At 41.5% G+C, this 13,974-nt stretch overlaps 1 protein-coding gene across 1 annotated transcript in view; it reads left to right on the top strand.

Moving 5' to 3' along the window:
- The window catches only part of SEC16A (SEC16 homolog A, endoplasmic reticulum export factor), a gene marked incomplete in the record, with an annotated part of 1,997,470 nt that overhangs the window by 1,167,703 nt on the left and 815,793 nt on the right, over window positions 1-13,974 (top strand).

Below are 13,974 nucleotides of genomic sequence, written 5' to 3'. Positions count from 1 at the left end.
ATAATTGGCTGTATGGAAAATTACACACTGAAGCACACTGGTCTTTAGACAGTTGCAAGGAAGACTTGATAAAATGCCTGAAAGTAAAAGCAGATCCGTGTTTTTGTTGTCATGGGACCAGGGTACCCATCTTCTTTTCTGCGTAGTGAGAGGATCGGTTAACAGTTGGGGGGAAGCAAGTAGGTTAATTTGGCTTAAGTAACTAGCAACTTGTCTGTCTTGGTGGAGGGAAAGAAATAACTCTCAGGGATCTGAGAAAGTACTGCTATGACTTAGTTCATGCAAAATGATGTAAACAGCTCTCCTAGTGATGCCCATACAGAATTCTGGTATATGCTGATGTCTTGTATGTGGGGAATCCGGGTTTATAATGCCAGGAAGGCCTGCTGTCCTGTCTGCCCAACAGCTTAGCTGTTGTCTTGTTGTAAGCCAGTCTCTCAGTGTGGGGGATCCAGAGTTTGAAGATGGGCACTGGGATCCAGTAGATATGTTTTAAAATGACATTGTTATACTAACTTCACTAATATAGTGTATATTTTTCCATCTGCAAAGTACTCAAATTGATATGAGATGATAAACTTACCAGTAATTTGATTTTAATTTTAATGCTCTGCAGTCGTAAATAGTAACCATCCCACATGACTTCACACCCTTATTCTCTTAATAGGTGAAAGACAGTATACTGGTAGAAACTATACTGTGTTTTACAACCTAAAAGTTACAAGAGCTATGCATTTTTTTTGAAGTGAACATTGGGAAATTGTGCAAATGATTTTGTTTCATTTTGGTTTTATGTTTGGTTTAACCTGTTGTGCGAGTAGTTAATATGATTTCATACTGGAATTTGCACTGATGTTAACAAAGAAAACCTTTTAGCAGCATTTTGTCATCATTAGTTCATAAAGTATCAGTCTTTAGAGCTGGCACTTAAAGAAGTCTTCCATAGCTTGAAAACCTCGTTGATGAGGACACAGAACCTCATTAGCTCTTGGCATTTAGTGAGGGACCTAGATTTGTTTCTTGGGATGGTTTGGCATTATGGTGGATGACCATTTAAAAATCTTGCTGGATGAATCTCTGGACTCTTGTTCATCAACTAAGCAAAGTGTCTTTGCCCCATAGGTCAGGTTAAGACTCATTACTCATATTTTTTAAATGTTTAAGTAACATGACATTTTTTGAAAAGTGACAGGCACATATACAGTAATAGAAAACAAGTCATAACAATTCCTTTGCTATTTACATGCAGTGTACATTTTAACAGTTTTCAGTCATTCCAACATTATGTAAATTGGTCAGTTCCTTCCCTTAAATTTCACTACTCCTCCCGAACGCTGTTCTGCATGCATTGTTCCCACAGATTCCATTCGTATGTAATTTCTTCTTTCCCTTTTCCAGAGATCCAACCTCTGGTGCTTTTATCTCTTTTACAATGTTATGTTCTTTATTTATAGTTGATTTACATTTTGATTTCCATTTTCTAGTAATTGCTCTTTTTTGTGCAGCCAGCAATATTAAACTTAGTAAGGCCTTAGGGCAAGTCTGATCCTATATCCCAGCTCAAAAGAATAATTTCTGTAATTAAAGCAGTTTGCTCCCACTGAATTTCTAACCTGGAATTTTTAAATCTGCCTGCTTGTTACATTCACAAAAAATATGTTCTGATTATATCTTTCCCATCATACCTCCTGCATTTGCTGCCTACTTGAGGAAAAATTCTCTGAAGTCTGCATGGGATATAAAATACCTATACAAACATGTCCAATCAAAAATCCTAATATTTCTGTACTTCATTGCATACTTATGAGCTGTACAGATGTCCTCCCATCGATCCTTTGTATATTGACATTCCTTTACCTCTTCCCGGCCTTTTCTAATCTCCTGCAGTGCATTCTTGTATTTATCATGCAATATTTTATATGCTCTACTAATTATCCTCTTCTTAACAGAAACTTCATTTGTAGACTCAAACAAAAATGGAACAAGGGTGGTCTTTCATTTAACAGTCTGTCCCTTTCTGTTTGCCTATACCTTATAGCCGCTGGTAGGGAAGGTAGTCCCTTAACAGCAGTTTAAATTTCTGCTTTGCCTCTTCCACACTCGGTTACCTTCCTTCTATAGTTGTTTGCTCCCCCTCTTGACCACATTCTGTACCCCTACTTGCAGTCATTCTTTTTGGTAAAATATCCTTTCTCTATTACAATCTTGGCTTAGATTTTAATTACTTTTTGCTTCTTTATGAATGTAATATTCTTTATAGCTGTTATTCTCTTAAGGACTTGCATCCAAAATCCTATCTCCTTTCTTCTTGAACTCCACCCACCCCATTTCATCCTCATCTCTTTCCAATTTGACTTCTAACCTTCTGATTGTGTTTTGTATTTGAGCTTCAATTCATAGTGCTAAAGTATCCATTAAGATAAGGTAATACTAAACCACTCTTTTCTTTTGGGGGGGTCAACTTATCCTGCTTAATTATTGCCCTCATCTCCTCCCAAAATTCCTTCTTATCCCCTGCTTGATAAAAATATGCATGATCTATATATAAACTAAAGGGACTACAAACATTTTCACTGCTTGTATCTTACTGTCCATATCCATAAAGGGATTCCAGCTTCTCAATTTTTCATTAGTTTTGCTTAGTATCCTCCCACATATCCTTAGCTATATAATAGAATCCTGTTTAATCCATGTGCCGAAATACTTAATGTCCCCAAAAATATGAGCATTACTACACCGATTCATGTGTAAGTACACGATTTACTGTGATACCCTTTATTTTATCTTAATTTATTTTATGTCCTAAAAAAACTTGAAACTCTCTCAAAATATTTCTCAACACCAAGATACCCTTTTATCACTTACAAAATAGTATCTGCAAATTAAGCCAACTTTTCCTGAGTTTTATACCAATTATATCTTTGAATTTAAATATAAAGCAAATAAAGGGGAAAGAGGACACCTCTGCCTAGTTCATCTGTTCAAACAGCTTATCAGAGAGGCCCCCTCCCCTCCGCTTTAATTCTTGCGACCGATCCTTCATATATCCTCCTAATTAACCTTAATATTATCAGGAAATGCAAATGCTTCCATTGCCCTTCTCGTAAAATCCCGTTTAATCTGTCAAATGCTTTCCCTGCATCAAGATTTTCCAACAGCAGCAGTATTTTCTTGCAGTCTGCTTCCCTCTGGATTATCCGTGTTCTAATGTCAAATGTTTGCCTTCCCTCCACAAAACCATGTTGATCTATATCTAGCATTTTGACAACACTTTTGCCATTCTTTTAGCTAGTGCAGACAGAAACACTTTGTAATCAAGGTTTAGAATTGAAATCATAGCTCTCAACCTGGAAACCTCAAAAATATGGACAAAGGCCCATGAAAAATAGGTACAAATCTGTACGCTGATTAACATAAAATTTGCATACATAATTATGCAACCCCCCCCCCACTCAGATGGAATTGTGGGATATCAACTTTCAAATGCAAACTGAAGAACAGACAACCAAAATATGGCCCCAGAGACCCAGATCCTGTAGTAAATGGATGTGACTCAGTATATACAGAACATGAGCATGAGATCTCTAGTTCCTTAGGATGCATTTTATGCAACATAGCTAGATATATTCAAAGAGGATCCATAATTAAAGTCTCCTGGTTAGGATGGTGGGATGGAATCTAGTATACTGCAGTAGTTGTAAGGCAAGGCTGTGTTGGGAGTTTACTGTGGTAGGTAATGTTGATTCTAATTAGGTGACAAACACTGTAACTATTACACCGGGTAGAGGCTGGTGCCTGGTGAGTGCTATGCCGTCAAACCCAAATTTGGCCAGCTCAAAAAACAGCATTGTAAATAATGTTTAATGCAAGGGTTTTCTATTCATACAAGAATCTACATGTTGCAGGATAAGATGCACATTTTCTACATCAGTGCTATCAACTTGTGGCAACATAATGTCCATTGTTTAATTTAGTAGTTTCTGTTCGTATTTTAACAGAATGGTGATGCATTCTGAAACTTTAATAAACTTCTCCATGGTATAATGTAACATAATTTAAATTTAACATTTAGCCTGTCAGCCTGTTGTCTAAATACTGATTAGGTTTACTCAGGAGACATACTTCATTAAACAGTCCTTGAATACAGTAAAACAGGACAAAAAGAGGCTTTTAGCTGCACTTGCTTTACACCAATTTATACTTTTGAAATAATAATTTTTCATGTTATCCCATGAAATTACCTTAAGAGATATTATTTCACAAAACAAGGGAGGGCTTTTTCATGTACAAACAAGCATCTGTAGTACACAAAGTCCATTAAACATAATAATTTTGATTGTTTTGCTATTCAGTAGAAATAAACCAGTAGAAATAAACAGTAATAACTATGTAAACCTAAAAGCCGAAGTGAACACATCACACAGCTACTTTTCACCTAACACATGGTTCCATTAATGCTGCTATTAGGATAGGAGAATCAAAATTAATAATGTAAGTTGCTCAGAGGTACTCTGGTGCGAAATGCTCTACAACAGGCATCTTTTTGTAAAACATAACAGCAAAACTGTCAGAGTGAGTGGCTTTTTGAAACAAAAGCATCAAGAAGACCTCCATGCTGCTGCTTAAATTACATAACAACATGACACAGCTTTCCTTCTTATGCCTTTAATTGCCAGCAACTTAATCACTGATGGTCTCTAAGTGCTGATTAAACTAGAGAAAGTATTATTACAGCTGGATTATTCTGACACTTTTAGAATACAGGGTAATTACCCCACAGAACAATAAAATGTCCCCATTAGATTTGTTAAATCAGATGCAACACTATACTTTACGAATATGATGACTGCAGTGTAACTTTCTAATAATGAAACATCTCAAAAAGAGTAGAAAAAATGACAGGCAATAATGCACAAACTAAAGCACTCTCATTTCAAATGCCCAAGAAGCTGCTTCTACTTAATTATTGATTTGCATGCCTGCAATATAAAATGCACCACCTTTTCACCAAAAGTCACCAGTTTTAGGAAGGAAAGATTAAGAGTAAGAGAGCTAAAATTTGAGTCAAAATCAGGGACAGTGGAGAGGTTCATGAGAAAATCCATAAATAATCAGAGAAAATCGTACCACAGTTTTCTTAAAATAACAGTGCTGTTAACTACAGAAGTTGACAATAAGAGAAAGTGAATGAATGAACTATAACTCTGTGGAAATTATTTATTTAAGTGTATTCCATCATCATTTTTTTTATAAAAATCATCAGTTTTAGGAGGAATTAGAAGGGACACAGCAAAATGTTGAGCCAATATCAGGTACAGTTGGCAGCTATAATTGTACTACCCAATAAATGGTCAGTCCGACTTTTTTTTCTGCAGCCCTAGTACAGTATGCCATTAGTTTAATATGGTTCGAGAAACAATGCATCTAGTTTTGAAAATTTCTTGTTCAAAAGAAATTACCTTTGAAAGTTTGAAAGTAAAACATTTTGTGCATTTTGAAGCTGTCAGGCAGAATTATGAAAAATGAAACGCTCCTCAGTCAGTAAATAGGATCCTTTCTTAATAGAAAAAGAAGCAATAAGCCAAATCACAAGCAGTGTACAAAACTAAATATTGATTTTCAGACTGGAATGTCCACCTACAGTCTCTGGCTTAATACAAAGCTCCTTCTGATGGCGTGCCCGTGCCTGCCTTTAATAACATAAACCGTATTCTCTGGCCATTCCATACTCTGGCATCACTCTTCCCTTGCAGTTTTGTTCCTGCCTAACCACTTTCATAAATTCCTTACGGTCACAGCAGAAATCATCCTCCTTAGCTGAAATGCTTGCATGTTATGTTACCTTCGAGCAAGCCCAATTCTGACGGGGTGTTCATGGAGCTGACGTCATTGTGCATGTGATGACGCCCGTTCAAAAGCTGGAAGGAAAAAAATAAAGCCGGGAAAATCAGAAATTAAGGGGTGCCACTCGGGAATTGTGGCACCCCATTATTTGGATCTCAAAACCGGTAAAAACCAAGAAATTCGGTACGGTTGAGAGGTATGATTGAAATGGGTCTAGAAGCTGAGTCTGATATGTATTTACCATCTTCCTCCAAGATGTTGGTGGTTCTCCTCCCTTTAAATATGGTTAAACAAAGTCTTTCAGATCTTTATCACTTTCTTCTCTGTAAATAACACAAACAAAAGGTTATAATTATAACAGAGTGGGATGGTGATGAAGCAGGAGGAGGGGTTGTTCAAGAAATAAGGAATGAGTGGTATTTTGGATGCATCCCCTTAAGGAGAATAACAACAACCATACAGAATACTATTTTCATAAAGTAGCAGAAAGTATTCTAAGCACTAAGGCAACTTGAGAATGGAGAAAGGGGATTTTGCTAATAGGGATGACTGCAAGTAGGAATACAGAATATAGGCAAGGAGGCTGCTTGAATTTACTGGAGAAAACTAACAAAAGAACCAAGGAATTGGGAGCAAATAACTAGAGAGGGAAAGGTAACAGTGGGATAAGGCTAAGAAGACATTTAGTCTGCAGGATAAAAAATGTCTTCCATACCAGGGTTGATATTGGAGTATAGGTAAGGAGAAGGGATAAGGGGAATCATAAGAGAAAGACCTGCTCTGCTAGATTTTTTAGCACTGAAGCTACTGTTAAAAAGGGATCATTAGCTGGGCATATAAAATATTACACAATAGCTGTAAGAATCAATGGGAGGTTAGAAAAGATTGGCAAAAGAAACTGGAAAAAGTACTTTAAAGAGAACAATGGGAGGGCACATGTACAGCTTCCAGGTAACGAACTAAGTCCAGAAGGCTTGGGATTTTTGCTTGCAAGTGTTTGCATAGGTATTTTTCCTCAAGTAGTTAGCAAATGTTGGAGAAAAAGGAAATTGAGAACATGTTTGGGGAATGCTGTAATCTTTTAAGATTTCCCTGCAGAGTGCTGCGTCAGAAATACTGGGTGAGTGAATGGCTGCAACTAAGGAAATTATTCTTTTGAGCTGGGGCACAAGATCTGAATTGCCAAGCCACAGAAAGCTTTAAGTTTATTTCTGTTAGCTGCCAAAAAAATACTAGACGATGGAAGTTAGTGTAAACCAACTGTATTTGAAGTACTGAATATTATAAAGGAAATCAAAGAAACTGGAAGAGGGATTTTTAAGAAGAGAAGGAGCAAATTACTTGGACATAAATGGAAATTGTGGGAACAATGCATGCAGAATAATCAGGTGTAAGAGGACTGAAGTTTAAGGGAAGGCAGGAGTTGAGCAAATGATATAATATTGGACTGGCAGTGATTATACTTCTATGTGATAGATGGTAATATGGTTTGCTTTCTTTTCTGTGAGTGTATGTGTATGTCTTGGGTGATTATTTAGGTTTTAAAAAAATGTACATTTTCAAAAATTGTTTTATCCCTCCCCCCCCCGATAAGGCAGTTTCTGCAAATTGACTGCCACACCCTCAGGTATTAGCATGGATCACCTCTAAGTTCTAGATTATTTAAAGCACATGTTACTGCCTGTGTTCCCATTTCACACTAATTGGTAAATGTTCCTTTCTTGTCTCAGTATGGGTGTTTAAAACAACTTGTATGATTTTAGTGAACGTTTACTTTCAGCCCAAAGAAAAAAAAGTGCTCTGGCTGCCTATGAATAAATCAATTTTTGTATTGTTGTATTAAAAGCATTAAAGTACTAAGGCTGCTGAGGAGTCATTTACTTGCATTACCAGGGACACTGATTTTCATGTATTTGAGGAAAATTCTGGAAAATCGTGAATATGGACCATTTAGGAATTGAGAAACCCAGGATTTTCATGGAATTTGGCATCTTAGGCCAGAGAACTAATTCACTGCATTGACTAGGAATTTCAGTTAGAAATACTTGGATTTTATATCTCAAGAAAATAGAATTTAATTTTTTTGAAAACTGAAAATCAATGTTCCTGTATTTATTGTATATTGACTTCCAACAGCATAAAACTTAATTTATTTTTTGACTGAACTGCTTGCCAGTGTATCTTTAAGTGTTTAATCACACCTACCTTATACACTTCATTCAGTAGATCGTGTTTAGACCTCCTGATTAATTACTCTGCACCTGCAGACTTTTAGTCTCTGATTAAAGCAGTAATTGACTATGTGTATGCATGAATGAATCACTAGTTATTGCTCTCTATTTATCGTACAACACACGCACACACACAAACACACAATACAAATCACAGCAACATTTTCAAATATAGTCTTCTAGCCATTCCGCGTACCTATCACTGTCAGCTAGTAAATGACATACAGCGACTCTCAGTTACACACATGGGTACATATCTGTGCTTCTGCTTACTGTATTGGATCTTAAAGACAGGTTATTGTCTCCTCAGGTATAGTGATATCAGTGGAGCTGAAGTAGTTTACTTCATTTGGAATTCAACCTGTGGGTTTCAGATCCACATCGGTTCCAACATGGCCGCATTTTCCAGCTATGGATCCGAGCTCCAAGCTCCTCCCCTTACCCACAATGCCCCCTGTCTCCCTTCTCCCTCAGATCTCATTTGCCGTTAGCGTTGGTACAAGAGTGGTTCCGAGCTCCAGTTAGTGGGTCACGTAAGTGTTTGAAAACTTTGTGTATTCTATCCTATTCCCTACTTTTATCTTTCTTTCCTCCCCACGTCTGCGTCAGACAATAATAAAAAAAAGCTTTCCTTTTTCTTTTATTTGCTTTTCTCTATAGAGTGTGTGTATGTGTGTGTGTCTGAGCCTGGTAACAGGGATGGCAGAAGCCCCTAAACCAGACTTCAGAAAATGCACAGAATGGGGTCATAAGCTCTCCCCAGTGGATGGCCACATTCTGTGCATGGTATGCCTGGGTTCAAACTGCCTCAAGTCCCCCTGTCCTATTTGCTCTGGGTTTAACTCCAAAGCACTTAAGGACAGGTGGGACAAGCTTATCCATAAATATCTGCTTCCCTCTTCGGGAATGACAGTTCCTTCTTCCCCCACTGGTGGAGCACCACCTGCTGCATCTTTTTCCTCTTCCCCGGGCTCTGGGACTCATACTCCCGCCAAGAGGTCCAGGGAAGGGGACAAGTCCAAATAAGAGCGGTCTCGCAAGCGGTCCGCCACCCAAAGTGACGTCTCCTACTAGGCCTGGGTTTTCTCACCTAGGTTTTCCCCCGAGCCCGAGTATGCCCGTAGCCAGTCCCCAGCTAGGTCTTCCCCCCCATCGGCTTTCCTCTACCAGTTTTGGTGGCATCATCCCACTCCACCCGGAGTCTCAGTGAAGCGGAGATGGACAAGACAATGCGGAAGTTCTTCCACACAGAGATCCAGATGGGGGTCTTGCCAGCACCCTCTCCCTCTGGAGGGGGTCCTTGCAACCTTTTTTCTGGCCAATAACTCCTTCTGCGATCTGACCGGCAGTTTCGGAGTTTGAGGGGTCAGTGCCAACTACGATGTACCTCGATACCGACTGCCACCTTGAGCTTGTCGGAACATCCCATTCGGCATCGTGGCTCCTGGGGGCTCGGCTCCGACTCCCCTCTCGGGTCAGTGGGGAAAGGCCACCATTAGTACTTCCCAGGAGGTTCGTTCCCCTCAGCATTCAACGTAGTGGAGAGGGTTCTCCTGGGGTCGAGATCTCTGACCATCTTGTCCTCATACTCCATCCAGACCCCTTTGGCTCTGAGAGCAGTTCCGACCGTCTTACCGTCTCAGGGACAGCCCATGGTTGCAATGCCCCAGGAAGTTCTGATGATGGAACAGCAAGAGGTTTGTGAGTCCTTCCCAGAGAGTCTCCCAGAGGAGGTGCCTTGCAAACAAACATTTAAGAGGAGGCACTTGGACTCTTCCCCCATAGTTCCTCACTGAAGACACAGACTTGGAGGAAGGGGAAGGTTCCCCATGGTCACCCCCTGAGGATGTCCCGTTTGGAGACATCATGGAGCTCCTCTGCCCGGGGAGGGGGGGGGGTGATCTGCCCCAAAACCAACCTCAGGCGAGTCTGTGTTCCTAGAGGCATTCGGTTCGGGCCGCTCTACCTCTTGGGTGTCCTTTCCTGCAAATCCTTTAGTGGATCTCATAACATTTAGAGCATGGAAGGAGCTGTACACCATAGAACCCATTCCCAAGTGCCCTGACAAAGTCTTGCGCCCCCCATTGGATAGGACACATTGGAACAAGGGGTCCCTGGTAGATGCAATGATCATTACGGCCACCACCAAGAAGGAGCTCTTGCAGGAATGCTCCACAGTTCATCCCCATGATTGAGAATCGAGGGTGATGGACCATTTTGGGAACCGAGCATGTACTTCGGCGACCTTCTCTGTGAGGGTGCTGAACTGTATGGCACACATCATTTGACTTCAGAGAGATCTTGTGAAAGAAATCACGGAATTGACCCCGGAGTCCATGTCAGCGGAGGACAAGAAGACATTCTCCGCCCGAATGGCCACTCTCAAAGCCGTTGCCAGTACATCCATGTGACTGCTCTCTCATGCCACAGAGGGAGCTGCAAGGGCAGCCGGGACAGGAGTTTCCATCAGGCATCATGCCTGGCTCTGGTTGTGTCAATTTTCAGAGCCCTTCAAGGTGTCTTTCACCAGTGCCCCATACGATGGTTCTTCCCTTTTCGGGAAGTCAGTGAGAGAGACACTGGTCCAGAGCGAGAATGATACGAAGATATTGTCTGCCATTGGGATATGCTTCAAGTCTCCTCAAAGATCCTTTTCCAGGAATTAGCGAGGAATGAAGAAGATGTGCTTCTGGAAGTCTCAGGCATTTTCCCGGGATGATCAGGATTCTCCTTCCCCCAGAGGCAGAGGGGGTTACAACAGACGCCGTCCTAAAGGCAGAGGGGGTCCTAGGAATTTTGGGTCCCAAGAACCTTTCCTGGAGATACCCAGGCTGCAGCCCTGAAGGGTTGCCCAACTGCTCATCTCTTGAGGCAGTCGGGGGGGTTATCTGTCGCTACACCCAAAAGCATGGGAGTCCATTACAACAGATCATTGGATGTTGCAAATAATATCCAGAGGATATTTCCTTCCGTTCAAGGAACATCCCTGTCCGAACAAGCTCCTCCCAGACATCCCACCCACGCAACAGGAGGAAGTGCTAGAAATAAGAAAGCTGCTGAAGAAACGAGTCAGCCAACCGGTCCCCCTAGACCAGTCCAGATGTGGTGTTTATTCTAGGTTTGTTTTAGTGCCAAAGAAAATGTGGGACCTCTGGCTAATTTTGGATCTGTCCAAAGTGAACCTGTCAGTAGCAAGGCAAAATTCCGGATGGTTACTCTTCAATCTGTCCTGCCCTTTCTGCAGGCCAAAGACTGGTTGTGCTTGATCGATCTCCAGGATGCGTACTATGACATCAAGATGGACAGGTGCTCCCGGAGGTTTCTTCGCGTCCAGCTGCGAGCCAGTCATTATCAGTTCAGAGGCCTCCCCTTTGGTCTCACCACAGCCCCCAGGGTGTTTACCAAGATGATAGTTGTAGCAGCTCACCTGTGGCTTCAGGGTATTCAGGTCTTTCCTTACCTGGACGATTGGCTCTTTGCTGCCCCTTCAGAGCATCTACTCAGTCAAGCCAGGGATTACTTCATTCGGCTAGCGAACAGTCTGGGCATTACCATCAGTATGAACAAATCATCACTTACCCTGGTCCAGATTCTGGACTTTATCGGGGCTCGGCTGGACACTACTCAAATGAGGGTATTCCTCACTTCAGACTGGATACACAGTCTAAGATTACTTGTGTTTGACATTCTTCATACATAAGTACTGACAGCCAAAGCAGTCCTAAGGGCATTGGGCTCCATGGTGGCCACAATCAGTCTCCTGCCAATGGCTCATCTTCATATGAGAGTTCTTCAGTGGACGCTTGCGGTCCAGTGGTCAATGTTAGATATTCCTCTGTCCTTTCCTGTGAGAATCTCAAGAGCATGCAAGGACTCCCTTTGGTGGTGGATTCAGTCCTTGGATCTCCTCAAGGGCCGCTCCCTTCACCCTTCCTTTCCCAAAACCACAGTGACCACGGACGCCTCCCAGCTGGTGGGGGGGGGCACTGCTCGGGAATGAGAGTCCAAGGCATGTGGTCCTCCCCAAGACCAGTTTGTATATCAGCGTACTAGAGATGAGAGCGGTCCTTCTGGCATTGAGGCATTTCATGCTTATCTTCCTCTAGGGACGATTGCTATTCAGACAGACAATATGTCAGTGGTCTGGTATATTTATTTTACGTTTGTTAACTGGGAAAGTCCATCTTGACATGTGTCCTTTTTCAGTGGAGGCCCAGGAAGAAAAGCTCCAAAATACAATACAAATGAGATACATAGTTTACATAGTAAATATTACGGACTATAGATGGAACATTTAAGAAAAGACAGTAATATATACATTTCAAGTACATAAAAACAGATTAGCTACAATACTAAATTCAAAAACAATTTTAGTTTTCTAGTCATAGATAGTTATACAGAAGATTGAGCAAGTAATTTTGTATGATTAGATTCAATCGATATGATTCATAGGAGTGACATACATCCTGAGGGGGTAGTATATCAACAAACAAGGGGGAACCAGATCTTATCCCCTCTGTCCAGAAGCCATGAGAGTGTGGGAATGGGCGATCTCTACCAGCCGCTTTCTAGTAGCAACCCACATTCTGGGGCAGTCCAACATTCTAGCGGACAGGCTCAGCAGATCTATCCTGATGCCTTATGAGTGGTCTCTGAATCTTTCAGTAGCGGAATGGATCTTTCTAAGGTGGGGTCATCCTTGCTGCAATCTCTTCGTATCTTCTTCCAACACGAAATGCAGCGAACCCCCGCAGGTGGAAGCCCCCAGAGATGCACTGGTGCATGCTTGGCCTACCGGTCTCCTTTATGATTATCCCCTGCTTACTCTCATGTGGAAGTTTCTCCAGAAAGCTCTAAGGCTGGGGAGCACTGTGATCCTCATCGCCTCATCAGATTTGATTTCCCTTACCGTGGTCTCATCTGGTAGTTCCTCCATGGACATTGGATCCAGCTCCAGATCTTCTTTCTCATCTCTCAGGGATCCCTCACCCAGATCTGGTCAGTCTGAAGCTCACGGCTTGGCTGCTCCGGTTCCCATGATTGTTAGGCCTTCCGGATTGTCATCCCCTGTTAAGCCTATTTTGGTAGCGGCTCACAAATCTTCTACCAGAAAGGTGTATCGTAGTAAATGGAAACATTTCTCCATATGGGCCACTCAGTGGGCCTTGGATCCTTTTACTGGACATCTTTCGGCTGTATTAGATTTTCTGGCGAGTACTTTTCATTAAGGTGCCAGTTCCTCTACACTTGAAGTCCAACTGGCAGCTATTTCTAATTTCCATGTGGGGGTGAACATGTCTTCCTTGGCTTCTTCCAAATTTTGTAAGATTTTTCCCTCCAGTAGAACTCTCTGAAATGTGTACCTTTAACTCCCAGTGGGTGTGGCTTCAGTCCTTAAAAAATGAAGCTATCACCTTACAGTTCTACCAAATACTAACTGACAGAGGTCATATATCAATACAGTTGTGTTTGCCGTCATGTATGCTTCAAGATAAAATATTCTCATACCTTATATGTAGCATGGTTTTGGAATTATTAATGCAAATATGAACAGGCAATATCTGACGCCTAGAGGCGCAGTAGGAGGTAACTGCAGAAACGCCTGGAGACGTCGCTCAGCTGTAAAGGTGCCTTTCTTCTTAGACCCCCGGTTAAGGACCCTACGCCTCCTTGGGATCTTACCTTAGTGTTACAGGCATTAGTCTATGCACCCTTTGAACCTGCAGCTTCAGTTGATTTGCAATTTTTAATTTGGAAAACTGCTTTCTTAGTTGCCATTACCTCAGCTAGAAAAGTGTCAGAGCTTCAGGCTCTCTCTATCAAAATGACTTACATGATCTTTCACAAAGACACAGTGTCACTTCGCACTAATCCATCTCTCCTTCCTAAGGTAGCCTCG

This window comes from Protopterus annectens, chromosome 16.part0 (assembly GCF_019279795.1).
Source record: "Protopterus annectens isolate FY-2018-M chromosome 16.part0, PAN1.0, whole genome shotgun sequence".
Classification (NCBI taxonomy): Eukaryota; Metazoa; Chordata; order Ceratodontiformes; family Protopteridae; genus Protopterus; species Protopterus annectens.
Note: the sequence above shows the minus strand (reverse complement) of the source record. Positions and strands in the feature narration are given on the sequence as shown.